The following is a 17,071-nucleotide window of genomic DNA, read 5'->3' on the forward strand; positions in this document are numbered from 1 at the left end:
GTGAAGATAATATAAATACAGTGATACATGCAAAGATTGTGTTCAATGAAAATGACGTGCAGTTGTAATAACAATATGAAGGGTGATAGTTGAATTAACTAGTTTAGGTAAACCTGATAATTAAGTAACATGCTCGGCGAATAATAGACTATAACTAGGTAACAATAACAATTAAATATAAAATATTCTTGGCGATAAATAATCTATAACAATAATAATTGGCAACAATACTGGCAATGGTGATAGATGCAATATGGAAACGAGTAAATAGTGATAACAATAACAGACTAGAAATAAATAACAGTGATAATGAATAAGTATAGGCAACAGTCATAAAATTTATAAAATATAACAAAGTGAGATTCTGATGCAAACAGCAGATAAATCGAAACGCAGAGGATACACGTCCGGTAACCGAAGGTGGATTTGGCGTCCGGCAGTGACGTCACCGGGTTGTGGGGGCCCGTAACACCATTACCACAACGATACGATGTACAACCATCGGTGTTCGTGGTGTATTGGATAGAGAAATCGGCACGAATACTAGAAAAATACCGGTATGGATCATAAACATAAACAAATTACGTTTTTGGTCCGAAAATAAACATTATTTTACATTGCTTGGAACTGCCAAAACACATGTTCAATGCTATAAGATTTGGGACAACAAATGTCATTTGTTTATGTTTATGATCCATACCGTGGAAATCGGCTGATGTACAAGAGGTATCCAGATCGAATCCCATCGGTGACATTAAATTTTTGTCAAAGATTTTGCTTAGAATGCCATTTCTACTTAACTTTACATCTTTTGTTAGAATTTGAGGCGTTTAAAATTTTATTTTATTAACAGAATTTAACCTTCATTCGATTTTTTTACTATCGGCAAGTTTGCTTAGTTAGGTTAGGTTATGTCAGTAACTGCCGGACGCCTAATCCACGTCTGGTTACCAGACGCGTATCCTTTGCCAAATCGAAAACACTCCCCACAGTGTGGTTGTGACCCTTAAGGCACCATCAATAACAAAACACAACACCGTTTCATGACTAGAACACTAGCGACGAGCAAAGTCACTTTAGTGGAGTTCTTCATTCTGCATAGACAACGCACAAACGTTCATCAAATGTCCAATGATCGATGATGGTTGATGTTTGATACGTTTTATGTTTTAGAAAGGCTTATAGTCTTTAATCGACTCGGGGTCAAACTGAAAAACTTAGAACAAACATCATTGACCAATAAAACTGAGTTGGAAACGACCAAGCTTAAATTCGGGCCAGGCTCAAAATTAAGTCACTTGATAAATATTTCCTCCTTCTTATGTCCTATAGCCTAGACTAGAATTATTAACTCGTATTCTGTATTCAATAATTTGGATAGTGAAGTTTAACTAAAGAATACACACAATGGTTCTAGAATAGTTAATTGCAATTGGTACAATGGTCAATTGCATAGAAGTTGTTAAAACATAACTATCTATATTTTAAAACTTTATATATTGTACACCTCTATGGCCTTTTTAGATTCCTACTCAACCTCGATAAAGTGAAACAATTTACAAGAGAGATTTATAACGACGGTATCAAGTCTATTCCAGCGAGAAGGAAACTCAATCAAACTTTCATTTGCTAACATGAGCTGGAGTTGATATTGGACAAGTTTGTACCATTACAGTGTGACTAAAGACTTTCAACTAAAATGTTACGTCACGATATAATCTAGTTTCTTTGTAGCTTTGATTACTTTTGTAATTACTCATGAAATACGAACATAATTTTGAGTATGGGTTTAGATTTGAATTTGTCAACGAATGTTTCACGGATGTTCAACAAGAATAAAAATGAAATGTATTTGTGGCATTTTTTAAAAGTTTTGTATTGAAAGTTTGTCACCAAATATTACATGTCAATGTGATATGAATGACAATAAGCAACTTTTAGATATTGAAAAAATGTTTAATAGATAACGTCATTTCAGTTACCACCCCTCCCATAAAGGTTTTTACGGGTAATCGATATTCTCGGTCAATTATTCAACAAATTAACTGATACTAAATCTTTTCAAATAGTCCAAGTAAAAGTCTACAGTCTTCTTTACATGAGTAAAAAGTACTTTACGTGAGTTAAAACAAACATAACCTAAAATAAATGTCAAAGGCTGCTAATGATTAATTGTATACAGCAGCGAAGCCAGGAATTTCTTTTGGGGGGCAAACCGGGGGTCTGAGGGGTTACCCCAGGGGTCGAGGGGGTCCGGGGACTTCACTAGAGCTTTTTGTATTTTAAGGTGCTAAAATTCAGTATACAACACCCCTGAAGCCTCTAAAGTTGAGAATAGTGTCGGAATAATAACACTTATAATGTATAGTCCATCTGACCGGAAATGATTGATTGGCGAAGGGAGAAAAGTGGGAATGGGTCAGCTGGTTGGTGTTACTGTTGTCTTAATCAGCTGATGACCAAGAGATAACTTTTTTGGCCCTAATTTTAATTTCCACTAAATCTCGTTCAGTTTCCTCATGTGTTATTATTTGTATAGTAAAATCCATAACAACATTTCATTACTTTTAAAAATTTTACACCAGGCAAATGCCTCTTTGGACCTTCTCCACCAACAGATTTTCTATAGGCAGTTTTTTGATGATTTTTGATAAGTTTTAGGAATTAACTGGGCTATAATTTGTTGAAAGTTTCTTTTCAGTTGTTCCAACAATGTTTCGCGTGTGTGATGTGCTGGTTGATCACCACATAATTCAAGCACCCTGTCAACTAAAATACCTATATATATAATAGCTCGTTTCATTAGAGAAGATTTGTTTGAAAAATCTGCCTCAACAGCCTGCTGTTGACCCACTCTGAATACCCACTCTGAATGAATTCTTTGCTAGCCTTGATCTATGCGTGTTAGTTCTTAGGATAACTTACTTTTGCAAAAATGTTAGCACAAATCCTTATGCAAAATGAGATAAAGGGAAGCAAACGAAAGTCCTAAAGTCTGTGAATCTCTAATGATTCCTGTTTCATTAGATTTCTTTACAATGTAGAAAGCTTTTTGCTCAGTTGGACGATTAAATTTACTATATACTCCTCTCTAAAATTCCTTTAAGTTTGTGCGGATTATAAATCTATAAAAACCCTAAACAATTTAAACACATTGAACAGTGTTTGTACTATCCATCTAGTAAATAGGTCCTTATAAATTACAAACCGGCAACAATGAGGTGTTAAATTGTCAGTGTTGCTAAAAAAGGAAACTGAAATTAAATCACCCAATAAAAGCACACACACATATAAAAGAAATCAAAATAAATAAGTAAATCGGTTCCGGGTTTAGGTCCTACCACTAGTTTCTTCCCTACAAGGAAATTTGCTAAAACGAAACTATTCAAATACGATTGTTATCCATTATCAAATTAGAAATCAGTGTTGATATACATAATCTACTCATCATTCATGTACATCCTGCTTGACAGCCCCACCGGGGAACACAACACTAAATATTATGGTACATTTTTTTCGAAGGTGTAAGACAGAAACACATTTCCATTTCATGGACAAAATGTCAGTTTATCAGCGCTGTACGTCATCGATGTGAATTCAATTTGGCTGATCTCCCTTTCAAAAAAGAATTCCCTAAGTCCTACGATCGAAACGGCTTTCACCCTCCGTATTGTATCGTTAACAAGTTTTAGACTGTTTTGGAAAAACGTTTGCAGGAGTTGTGGCGTTTTAGGTAAGTCAATAAAAGGACTTAGTCGTTGCTCGTTTTGTGAAAAGTTTTAAAGGGATAGTCTGATTCCCTTTGATATTGGGAATCCAAAAAAGTTGGTAAACTAATTTGGATTAAGAAGAGAAGTGCGGCAGTTTTGTAGTTGATCTTGATGAATGTATAAACCGAAACTGTTCAATTTAATAGAATTTTTAAAACAACACTAATTAATTTTTGAAATAGATGGGCAGAATCCGTATATAAATTTAAATAGGCTCAAGAGTAAGCAAAACATGAATTAAAAATAAAAAATAACATGGGCCTTATGGGTTGCCATGTTGGTGACGAAATAACAACAAAATATAAACAGAAAATCAAAACAAATTTAAGAAATTCCAATAACATGTTTTATTTACAGCGTAGGGGTGAGAAAATACTCGTATAAGTTCGCGAAATACATACTTTTGGTCGAGTTTTCAACAACGGGCGAGCTCTAGAATAGAGATCGATGGCTCTAGTAAATACTTAATCTTCATTGGTTATAACGGTTATACAGTACCGTTAGGTGAAATAGCACGAAATAAATACTAAACATCAACACATTAAAAATATACAGTTCTGGGAAATCTTCCAAATCTTCATCAGCTGATCCAAAACTATGAAAAATATTAGAAAGTATGATATTAAAACATTTTATGGACGATATTTTAATCAACAAATCTACTGTATATACAATCTCTAAATACATTTAATCACTAACAACGATGAGATAAACTAATTGTAAGTATGTAAAATAATCCATTAATTTTAAACTAAACTAAAAAAATCAAGTGTATTTTTTTTACAAACAAATATCCAATATCCTAAATATCCTTAGTTTACTTACCAAAAAATATCCAACAAAGGCGATATCCTTCGACTTGGATCATAAAAGGTTTCGGTCGTTTGCTTGCAAAGTTATAAAAGTTACAAAAGCCAAGTTTCAAAGCCAGGCTTGCTCAATATACATTATGTATGTATTCATATATTCTTTGATCACAGTCAAGGGATATTCAAATATTGCGTGGTGAAATAACTTGCCCAGGTATTGGTTTTTTACCGATCTTTTGTCTAAGCTTTCTTTACAAACCAACAAGCCATTTAATTATAAAAGAAGTACCGGTATTAAAAGAAGGTAAATAGAAAATTATATTATTAACTTTAAAAAAAGAACCACATTTTTGATTAGTATGTTAACCAGTGTTCCACAATTGGGTGAGAAAGCTAAATGGAATTTACTCGTAGAGTTTACTATCACCAATATCATTGTTTAAATAATTTTACCACCTACACAAAATATTCTAATATTCTTAAAATAATTCACTTTATAACGGCTTAATGCAATCAAATGTTCAGCAGTGCAGGATATATCCTGCATCTATTTATCTATTATAAACAAGTGAGTTATAAAAAACATTAAACAATAATCGGTATCAGCAATCTGACACATACTTTCTCCCATTAGCTTATCAACAACATTTATCATGGGTAAGCAATGAGAATAACTAACTATGATATTTAATAGGTAAAAAGATGCATTAACTTTTGAACGGTAATTTTTACAGGAATGGAGGATTGTACTATTTTGATTAGAATTATAAGGACCGCAAGAGACGAATTTCAATCGGAATCGATTTTTTTTTTCGAAAAATCCATTTTTATTTCTTGAAAATATTTTCCTTTTTTTATACAATAACTTTTGAAACGTGAATTTTACAGCAATTGGGGGTGCAGTATGTTATAGAGTTATATTATTATTATTATAATCTTACTAATATTATAAATGTGAAAGTTTGTGTGTTTGTTTGTTTGTGTGTTTGAAGTTCAATCACGCATAAACCACTGGACGGATTGGGCTGAAATTTGGTATGATAATAGCTTACATTCCCGATTAACATATAGGCATATTCTTATCTCAAAAATCCTTTCGGGCTCCGCCCCAGTGGCTCTGTAATTCCCCATGTTAACCTTATGAGTATTCATATTTAAAGGGAATTAAAGAATTTAGTCAGCTGTTTCAACTAAAAAAGTTGGTTCTATGATATTGGAAAAGCATTAAAAAGTTATAAGATTTACCAACAGGGTGCAGAACTATATTATTTTGCATTTATGAAAACAGCTAATTTGAACTAAGCAACAACAAAAAAACTGTGATTCGCAATGAGAACTGTCAAAGTAGGATTGTTTACAGTTATGTTTATGTTTTTCATTTCATGAATAATTTGTGATATTTTGCGAATTGTTGATAATTTATTTTTCTCTATTGTTTAGGTGAAGTGGTAGAACATTATGGCTATGGTAGATGTGTAATACTATAGAATACTGTAAATTTAAAAAAGCAAATTTTATCAAACTGTGTCCTCCCTTATTGCAAACGCAAAGCTTGAGTATAACTGCAATAAGCAATAAGCATATTCCAACCCCGTACGAAGGACGGGTACTCTGCTAGTTATAATTATAATGACCATTTCAATCAAAACCGGCTTAAAACAAATAGTTTTTCTTATTTTATGGGGATTTTATGGGAAAATAACATAATTTAAAATAACTATTGAACCGTAATTTTTACAGGAATATGAGTTATACCATTTTGTTCAGGACTAAAAGTGCTACAACAAACAATATTTTTATCAAACTCGTTCTGGCCATTTTTGAGAAGATTTAATTTTTCGTTATTTTGTGGGTTTTATGGGAAATCGCCATTAAAAATCAAAACTTCAAACAATAAAAAATCCTGGAGATACCATGGATTAGTAACTACATACACAATTTCATCAAAATCGGACTACAGGTGTGGTCTGTAGCTCTGTACACATACTCTGCATACAGTCTCAACAAAACAGACATCACTTCGAAAACCACTTTTTGGTGGTCAGGGGGACCCAAAACGGATATATCCACTTCAAACTCAAACTCGATAATTTTGGCGAAAACAACACTTTCTCCATAGGCCTATACTATGTATTGGGGGAGAAAGTAAAAAACATTAAACATAGTTATTTTAACTGTTTCGAAGGCCTAAAAAAACATTTTCATTTGGCTATAGTACAGGTAAAATAGGCATGTAATAACAAAAAAATTGGTCTGTTGATAAAACTTGGTGAAAACTTTCCTTTTGTCATGAGAATTAAGAATCTAAAGAGTCCATAAAAAAATTTTAGGTGGAAGGGTGTTTTTCGGGGGGGGGGGGGGGGGGAGAGAAATATCACTTTGAAAAACCGAAAATTCCAATTTGACGAAATATAGGCAAGTGACGCATGTTTTTTGGGTTATTTTTAATGCAGAATCGAATAAAGATAAGAGTCGGGCGATATAACCTCCGTATAAAAAGTTTTTGTCTTGATTACCTCTTATATTCGGTAATTTTCCCAATTAGTACAGGTAAGATTATACCAAAATCACCATAGTATAAAAAATTTCTGTTGATGAATCAGAGTAAAAACCACTTTACATATAGCTTTTGCCATAATAATAAAGAATCAAAATAGCGCATAAAAATAGAAAACACCCCCGCCGCAGCAAACCTGCAGACTAAGCGAATTTCTAATTACCTGACAGGAGTTTCAATTAAATCTGTTTTATTTTTAAATAACACTAGGTTTAACAAGTACCTAGGGTTGCTGTTACAGGGAGGGTAATATAGTGTTTTTAGTAAAGTGTAAATAGCTTAGTTTAAAGTAAATACATTTCCCAAGTTTTATGGAAATATATCTTTAAACAAGCAACCTACAACAAATTGACTTATTCTCCTTAAGAACAACATAGGAATTTTAAATTAACAATTTATTGAATCTTCTCCGTAACCAATAATTATCAAAACAAACTTAAATATACTACATTATTTGTTTTATCACTATATTAAAAGTTTTAAAGAGAAATTGAGGGCTTATGTTTTGACGATTTAAGGGCCAAAAAAGAGAAAAACTAATTTTTACCTCATAAAATCCCCCATAAGACCCAGTTCCCATAGTCCGATCATGCTTGTTCGCGAACTCATTCAACTTTATTCCGCCCTACATCTTCAAGACAAATTTAATCAAAATCGGAAAAATATTACTCATTTCGTCGTGTTCACGGATGTGTATATATATTTATATAAATTTGATGAATAGTGTTTTTGATCTCTAGGGACATCAAAATAAAAAAGTATATCGGTCCCCGGTCTAAGTCTCATTGTGCCCCAAACAGTAATAGCTACTTCCATAGGGAAATTCGGTAACATTTTGGGTGGAAGCATGTGGAAGGGTGTTGTTTTGTGTTTTTACCATTACAATTACACCTGGGAAACTTGTATACCTACCCCTTTTCTCCGAAACCTACAGATGTAAAAGAAAGTACTTAAGAATAAAGGTACTGTAAACCATATTATTATCATTATTTTTTAAAGTTTAACTGTAATTATTTCCATATAGTATTTCTTTTTAATCCACCATACTTACTATTGTGTTAGTAATAACTCTTTCTTTTTATTATTACTGTAAATTAAATGCTTGAATTGATAATTGACGTTATAAGATTCCTCATTGTATTGTTGTATTGCATTGTACTGTATATTGTATTCACCCCGTACGTAGAACGGGTACACAGCTAGTGTGTCATAAAGATATTGTGTCTTCCTGTGCTATTTCTAGATTTTGACCATAAAAAATGGTGATGGTAAAATGTACTGCACTAAGTATGCCCACTCAGTGGGCATATACTTACAAAATACCTTTGGGTATTAATATAAGTATGAATAATGGGTAACTACAGTATTAAATTAATAAACAGTTTAGGTGATAAAGAATATATTGTAATGATATAAAAGATTAAAAAACAAACTTATGTTAAATCATTTGACTATAAGCAAAATAAACAAGTGGTTTATACTAATTATCTTCTTCACAAAAATGGTTTGCCTTCATCTAGGTATTTTTGTTCAATGAGTGGTGGTCCTTTCTCCTCAACTACCATATTCAGACATGTAAGGCCTTCACACACCTTGCATAGGTGAGTGCGTGCAAGTGATTCCACTCTTGCAGCTGCAGTGTTTTTTCAACAAATTTTGCTTTTGCATGTACATGACACTAACTTCAGAATAGTTTCTGGGGTTACATCCAATGTCATTTTAGTTGGTAGCAACAAATTGCCATCCTCTCGTGTCCAACCATGGTCCAACCCCACTGTTCAGGCACTAATTTATTGCCAAACCATGGCTGAACTTGGTAATAACATCTGGATGAGTGTTGAGCTGCACTATCTGGTGAGGGTAGCAGCGATTCCAGATTTGCACTAGCCTTTTTCAAAGATTTGGAAATAGACTGTATCCCCATTCATCTACGGAATATTTACCCTTTTCTCCCCATACATGGACAAAAATAAAGTTTCTCCAGCTTCTTTCGCTTCAATTTGTGTTGAACCTTTTGAGATGAAAGTTGATATGACTTTGTACATAGCACCCTCAGATTCCAGTATGTTAAGGATATGTTATTTACCTTTCCCAAATGTAACATTCTTGCTGTCACAACTACTAAATGAATGGCCCAGCAAATACGTAGTCTGAGTGTTTCAAGAATGCTATTAAAGAGAAGTCAATGACAACTTAAGTTAGTTTTTTTTAGATTTTGAAAAATGTTTTGCTTAAAGGTGTAGGGCGGAATAAACTAGAATGAGTTTAAGAACCAGCATGATCGGACCGAGGGAACAGTGTGTTATGGCTTTTATTGCGTGAAAATAGGGGTTTCTCTTTTTTGGCCCTCAAAACATAAGCCCTAAATTTCTGTTTAAAACTTTTAATATAGTGATAAAACAAATAATGTAGTATATTTAAGTTTGTTTTTAAGATTATTGGTTACAGAGAAGATTCAAAAAATTATTATTTTAAAATTCCTATGTTATTCTTAAGGAGAATAAGTCAATTTGTTGTAGGTGGCTTGTTTATAGATATATTATAGATATATAAACTTGGAAAATGTATTTACTTTAAACTAAGCTATTCACACGTTACTAAAAACACTATATTACCCTCCCTGTAACAGCAACCCTAGGTACTTGTTAAACCTAGTGTTATTTAAAAATAAAACAAATTTAATTGAAACTCCAGTCAGGTAATTAGAAATTCGCTTAGTCTGCAGGTTTGCTGCGGCGGGGGTGTTTTCTATTTTTATGCGCTATTTTGATTCTTTATTATTATGGTAAAAGCTATATGTAAAGTGGTTTTTACTCTGATTCATCAACAGAAAATTTTTTATACTATGGTGATTTTGGTATCATCTTACCTGTACTAATTGGGAAAATTACCGAATATAAGAGGTAATCAAGACAAAAACTTTTTAAATGGAGGTTATATCGTCTGACTCTTATCTTTATTCAATTCTGCATTATAAATAACCAAAAAAACATGTGTCACATGCCCATATTTCGTCAAATTGGAATTTTTAGTTTTTCAAAGTCATATCCCCCCCCGAAAAACACCCTTCCACCTAAAATTTTTGTACGGACTCTTTAGATTCTTAATTCTAATGACAAAAGGAAAGTTTTCACCAAGTTTCATCAACGGACGATTTTTTTGTTATTGGTGGCTTTTTTGGTATTATTTTACCTGTACTACTAGCACACACATATGTTGGATGACCGTAAACAATTAGACGGTTTAATAGTTAACCTCATAATAACATAACATTTTAATTATTTACATAAAATTATTCTGCTTAACTTAAAAAATAGTTATTTGCGTAACTAGTGGGTGAAGTTTGCACTCGTTTAACACATTTTATTTTTCCCACATTTACTGTAGCCTAAATCATATTAGTCTTTCAAAAACTCTACAACATGTTTTTAGGTTAGGTTAAATTTATTTATTTATTTATTAAACATCATCACATTACATCAATTCTCTTGACAGGTGATTTGTCACAAAGTCTAATACTAATACTATACTACATTTTAAAATAAAATAGCTTACAAAAGAAATAAAGCATATAATAAGCTACAAACCTATGGGAGAAGCAATATCTTTCAAATATACTCATTTTCCAGATATTCCTCTAACGAGTAAAATGCCCTCTCCAAAAGGAAATTTTTTAAAGATAGTTTAAATTTAGAGAATGAGGCAATGTTTTTAATCCCAGCGGGTAATTTATTGTAAATTTTTGGTCCCATATACTGAGGGGATAAATGAAAGATTTTAAGCCTATGTTGAACTGGTTTTATAATATTTTTGAATCTTGTGTTATGTGGATGAGATTGTTGACAGTCCATGAATGTGTCGAAATCACTTTTAACCATTAATGCCAATTTGTAAATATAAGAGCTAAAAAAAGTTAAAATTTTAAAATTAATAAATAAATCTTTACAATGTGTTCTACGGGAGACTCTGGCCATTAATCTTACAGCTGTTTTTTGGAGAATAAATATTTTTTTGGCCTGGCTTGATGAGCCCCATACAGTAATTCCATAATTCATAATCGATGAAAAATATGCGTGATATACTACTATTTGTGTTTCTAGATTAGTAGTATCCCGAATTATTGTGAGAACAAATGTTGCTGAGCGTAGTCTTTTTGATAGGTTTTTAATGTGTTTTTGCCAATTTAGTTGTGAATCAATTTCTATTCCCAAATAATTTATTGACTGTTGTGAATGAATTGTAGTTAAGTTTGTATTTACAATTATTTCTTGGTTAATATTGGATGCAGAAAACTGAATTAGTTGAGTTTTTGCCACATTCATGGACAGGCCATTTACTGCAAACCAATCCCCAAGGAGTTGAAATTCCTTAGTTATTGAGGCTTGAATGAACTCATTGTTTTGTCCTGTGCATATTAAAGCGGTATCATCTGCGTATTGAAAGGTGGACATCTTAGTAGCATTGCATAGATCATTAACATAAATAATAAATAAACAAGGGCCGAGAATGGAGCCCTGAGGAACTCCATTGGGGTTAATGTTCCACTCTGATTTATAATTTCTCTGCATTTTTTGTAAAATAAGTCTTTGTTTTCGGGTCTTTAAATATGATATGAACCATTTTAATTCAGTATTTTTTATTCCATGTATACTTAATTTTTCTATGAGTATCTCATGATTCACACAGTCAAAAGCCTTGGATAGGTCACATAGCACACCCACAGTCTTCTGCAATCCATCCAAGGCTTCCGCAATGTAGTTAATCATTTTTGTTATGGATTTTTCAGTACCGAGTTCTGGGCGGAAACCAAACTGTGAAGGATTTATTAAATTATTGCTTTCTAAATATTCTGTTAGTTGAATCTTTACAATTTTTTCAAAAATCTTTGAAAAACAAGGCAGAAGGGCGATGGGGCGGTAGTTAGAGGGATCGTTGACATCGCCCTCTTTGAACAGAGGTTTAATCTCAGCCAACTTTAGCTTATCAGGAAAAACCCCCCCCTCAAGGGACTGATTCACTATTTGGCATAATGGATGTTCTATAAATTTAAAAACTCTTTTAATGACAAAAAGAGGAATTTCATCCCAACCTGAGGACTTAGTGTTACTGAGAGATGTAACAACTTTTCTTAACTCGTCAATTGAAACATTTCTAAATTTAAATGTTAATTTGGAACGTGGATGATTTTCGATTAGTAACTGAGTGGCTTTTAATTTATCTGTTGATTTGTTGGCATACTGAGAAACATTAATAAAAAAGTTATTGAATTTATTTGCTACCAATACTGCACAATTTTGTATATCCCTTTCATGTTTGAATTTAATCTCAACTGGAGTATCAGATATTTGTTTATTAAGTCCTGTTTCATTTTTCACTACTACCCAAGATGCTTTACTTTTATTCTTAGATTTTTTAATAAAATCGTCATTAGCTTTCAGTTTTGCTAATGCAACTACTTTTTTAAAGACCTTTCTGTAGTTTTTGTAATAGATTAAAAACTGAGGGTTACGATTCCATTTTGATTCTTGGTGCAACTTATTTTTATTTTCTGCTGAAGTTTTTATTCCTGTTGTTATCCAGTTATTTTTGTTACGTTTATTCTTTGGACGATCTACTGTTTTGGGGAATGCCTCGTTGAATGAATTTAGAAAGTTTGTAAAAAATTTATTGTAATTTGTATCTACATTAAAGGTTTCAAAAGGGTTCCAAATAACATTATTTAGTGTGTTTTCAAAGGTTTGAAAATTTGTTTCTGTAAACTTCCTAGTAAGTTTTTTATTTACACCCTTAAGTCTTGGAGAGGACATTTTCTCAAATGACAAAAGTAAAACTTTGTGGTCTGATGCACCTATGTCTAAAACTAAACTGCTAGTTTTTTTTTGTCTGCAAGTTAGAAATAATATTGTCAATGCAAGTACTTGAAATACTGGTTACCATAGTTGGAACAAGAACGTTAGGTTTGAATCCAAAACAATCACACGTCCTATACAATCACACGCACAATAATGGATTATTATAAATAATCCAAACACTAAACGAAATGGGATACGCTGCACCAGCTGATCGTTGTCGTAATATCTTTAAGTGTTGCCAACTTATGTTCAAGCGTACACAGATTACGTGTATAGTAAAAGCACGCGGTTTTGTGTTGTTTGGTTGGGATACTGGTGTGCGCCAAAGTAAAAACCGTGCGCTAAAGTAAAAACAGTGCGCCAAAGTAAGGCTTTCTGTTCTATAATCTGTGCAAAGAAGCCCACTTTGTCAGGTGAAAATAATAATTATGTTTTATTTTACATACACGAGAGTAATTTTAACAACAATAGTTGAAACTTAAAAAACTTGAGTAGAATGCGTAAACATGCTCCAACTTTCCACCAAATTTCTCGAATGTAGTCAAAGTTTAATATACCAAAGTCACCAGACTGTTGCAGAACTTAACCCATTAGACTTGGGTTCATGCTCGCTTATTCATACTCAAACTTTAATTGAGTTTTCCAGCCTGCACAAACAATAGCACAGTAAAGTTTTCCGTTTCTTCTGAACAAAAAACTGATAAGACTTTGTTCTCTAAAGATACACATAATTAACAAGTTAAGTTTTCAAGATTATATTTACTTTTTTATTGCATTTGATATATTTTGTCACGGTTGAAACGTTATCAATTTTATTCTATTTAATTTTTATTTATTCTAATTAGAAAATTTCTTGACAATTACTAGCTGAAAGTTAAATAAAAGTTGTGTGTTGTGCAAAATGTAACATAACGAATGTAATGCAGTGGGAAACATAGGTAATGAATTAAAAAAGTGAACTCTTATGTCTTACTCCAGCCTAAAGTAGTATTTATTCATATTATCATATTCAGTAACCTCATGATACAATTTTCAATAGGTAATCCGTCTGGTAGGTTTAAAATAAACATAAAATGTAGATGTGTATTGACTTAATTTGTTTAATGACTATGGTTTCTCGAAATGGATTAGTAAAACTTTTAAGACTGTATATTTTTTAAACATTTTTGTCCTAGGACGTTAGGCACGAAACCGGGATTGCTTTTCGAATTACTTCAGGCTACACCTAGGGGTTGTGGCTTTATCACTTAAATAAAATTCATGGTGATTTGGTGGGATTTGAACCTGGGAACATAGGGACCTAAATCCCGCGCTCTAACCACTAGACCAGCTCGCTCCCCCAATATCATTCTAAATGATACGATCTTGAAATATTTTGATTATCGTATTAAAGTGGAAACACTAATCTATAAAAAGTGTTAACTTCCAAAAAAGCAAAATATTATCTACAAAAACAAACTTAATGGCAATCTAAATATCTGTTGTTTAATATTGTTGAGATAAACATAAACCTAACATAAAATGCAAGTAGCCATTCACCACTATCTTGCCAAAACATAAACGGCAACGGCCCTTTCTTGACTAGTTTTTATCTAGACAAGTTTCGATTAAATCGGATCTTAAACTTTTTAATTCTTGAAACGTTTTTATAAAACGAAGGTAAACGTTTGAATCTTGTAAACGAGACGAGACCAATAAACACATGCATTTAAAGAACTACAATTCTTAATTTTTTTTATTGAAACAAGGATTAGTTTTTGAATTTGCATTCTTAGTGTAAATTAGTGGTTTATATTATATGATTAAATTATAAATTTAAGTTTTCAGTGCTTATTTCTTTCATGTTGTGTATTGATATCGCACGTTAACATGTTAAATGAGGTATTTTTAAATATATGCTTTTACTGCTATGTACAAGAAATGAACAGTGAAATAAACAAGGCTTAAATCAGTCGCTAATTATTTTCATGGCTTACTCATGTATATTTCACATAAAATATAAAAAAATATGCTCGGGAGGTTAATAAATTTGTTTTTCATCGGTTAACTCCATTAGTTTAACAGGATATGGATTAAAAGAGATAAATCCTCAAACGCTTCTGATTTAGGAGGATTTTGTGAAATGGATTTACATGTGCATGATTGATTGACAAAAAATAAACTGGTTTATGCAAATCAAATAAAAAAGCCATTAATTGACCATCATCTGATGGTGACGTCATCAAACTCCGATCAGCTGATCCATCCCCACATCTTCACAGTTCAATAGTTTTTTTGTATTTGTTTGAAATGTATATTGTGAAAAGTTAAAAAATATACAATGACAATACTCAACATCTTTGTCAGTTTTACTTAATAACTTCCAGATTTTTAATTTGTAAAAGTTATAACAGCAGGTAAATAATATTGGAGAAAATATCCATTATGCAAATCACACACTAATATTCCAAGCTGCTTAGGTAATTTGTAGTAATGTGCTTTAGAATATTTTGGGAACGTTTTAAAATAAATATGAAGCAATAAACTGTCATCATATAAGCTGAAATTTCTAGAAATATCTATGTTATAGGAGAAAACTTAATTAATGTGGCACTTTTAACTTTTTGGCACCGCAACATACAATTACAGGATAAACATGTAATCTTTAAAGTAAATTTAAATTATGGAAAGTATTTTTTTCTTAATTTCCAATATTTTGGAGGGAAAACACTTTTTTGTGAAAGCAGCAGCCTTCCGAACTCCCATTAGGTTGGTATGCACGTTTGACCAGCATTATTAAATTATAATCAAAGATTTTTTGCGAGAGTTTTTTTGCTTTATGTGACCCAATGAAGGGAAAATGAAAAATGACTTCAGTTTCGGAACAAAGTCTTAGGATGAAGTCATAGTTTTTATGTTTTTCCTTTAAATACTAGCATAATAGGTATTTTTGCCGTCTACGTAAAGTCCTATAATCCTTAATAGAATTTCTACAGTTTTATGTGTTTTTATACCGTTTAAAAATAAGGGCTAACCACTAATATGAACTAAATAATAATTTAATTGTCTGGATAGCCGAGAAGTTATAGTGCTCGCCTTCAAATCTGGAGGTCGCTGGTTTAATTCAACAAAACTAGATTGCTACAAGGAACCAGACGCCATTTGTTATTGGGATATTATTGGGCTGCTATGATGCCATTAAAATTTTTTTGACATTATGTAGTAACAAGACCAGGGGTTTTACTGATCCCTTACACAAACATTAAAAAGTCAATTGCGTCGAAACACACACATAAAAGAATAACATTAAAAAAACACACACACAAAATATAGGTACAATGGCGTATGATATGCGTTTTGTGGATGATAACTAAAGACCCTCTACCAATTAGCAAGCTCCCACACTAATGCAAAAGGATTGTAAGTTATTTAATTGTCAAAAGGTTATATTAAGTCAACTGACCACATATATTGAAGTACCATATTTGATGGCTTATAAAATATTCAAGTAAGGGAAACAAACATGAAGAATTGTATGTTTACTGTCTTGATTGCATCATACATTAAACATATTCTCTTATAGATTCATCATTCTTCTAGATCAGTTGAGGCATTCTTAAGTTATTTTTATTGTTAGGAGCAGAAAAAATTTAGCTCAATAACTTTTGTTTTTGTTTTAACCTACTTAAAAACTATTATAACTAGAGCACCCCCGCCAAAGCAGACCTGCAGACTAAGCAAACTTCAATATGTATGATGGGTTGTTACTAAATTATGTCGTTAAACAAGTCAAATTTATTCCCTATTTAAACTACAATATTTAATGAGTAACTAAGTAGTGGTTTGCTGATACGGAGGGAGAAGAAGTGTTTTTTAGTCAAATGTTAATGGTATAGGATTAAATGAATATCTGCCAAATGTGTAAAAAATATGTTCATAAACAAGCCAAGTAAAACAGTTTTCCTCCCATGACAATTTCCTAAACATTCATACAAAATTAAAAAAAATATCAAAATAACTCTTAAAAATTACATGTACAAATCCTTGTAGACTGTATTTTAATTCAAAAAAAAATCAAAATCATCATATTACATTTAAATATCT

This window comes from Macrosteles quadrilineatus, unplaced genomic scaffold, assembly GCF_028750875.1.
Source record: "Macrosteles quadrilineatus isolate MER2022 unplaced genomic scaffold, UCM_ALF_1.0 Scaffold_1__1_contigs__length_201487025, whole genome shotgun sequence".
Taxonomy (NCBI): domain Eukaryota; kingdom Metazoa; phylum Arthropoda; class Insecta; order Hemiptera; family Cicadellidae; genus Macrosteles; species Macrosteles quadrilineatus.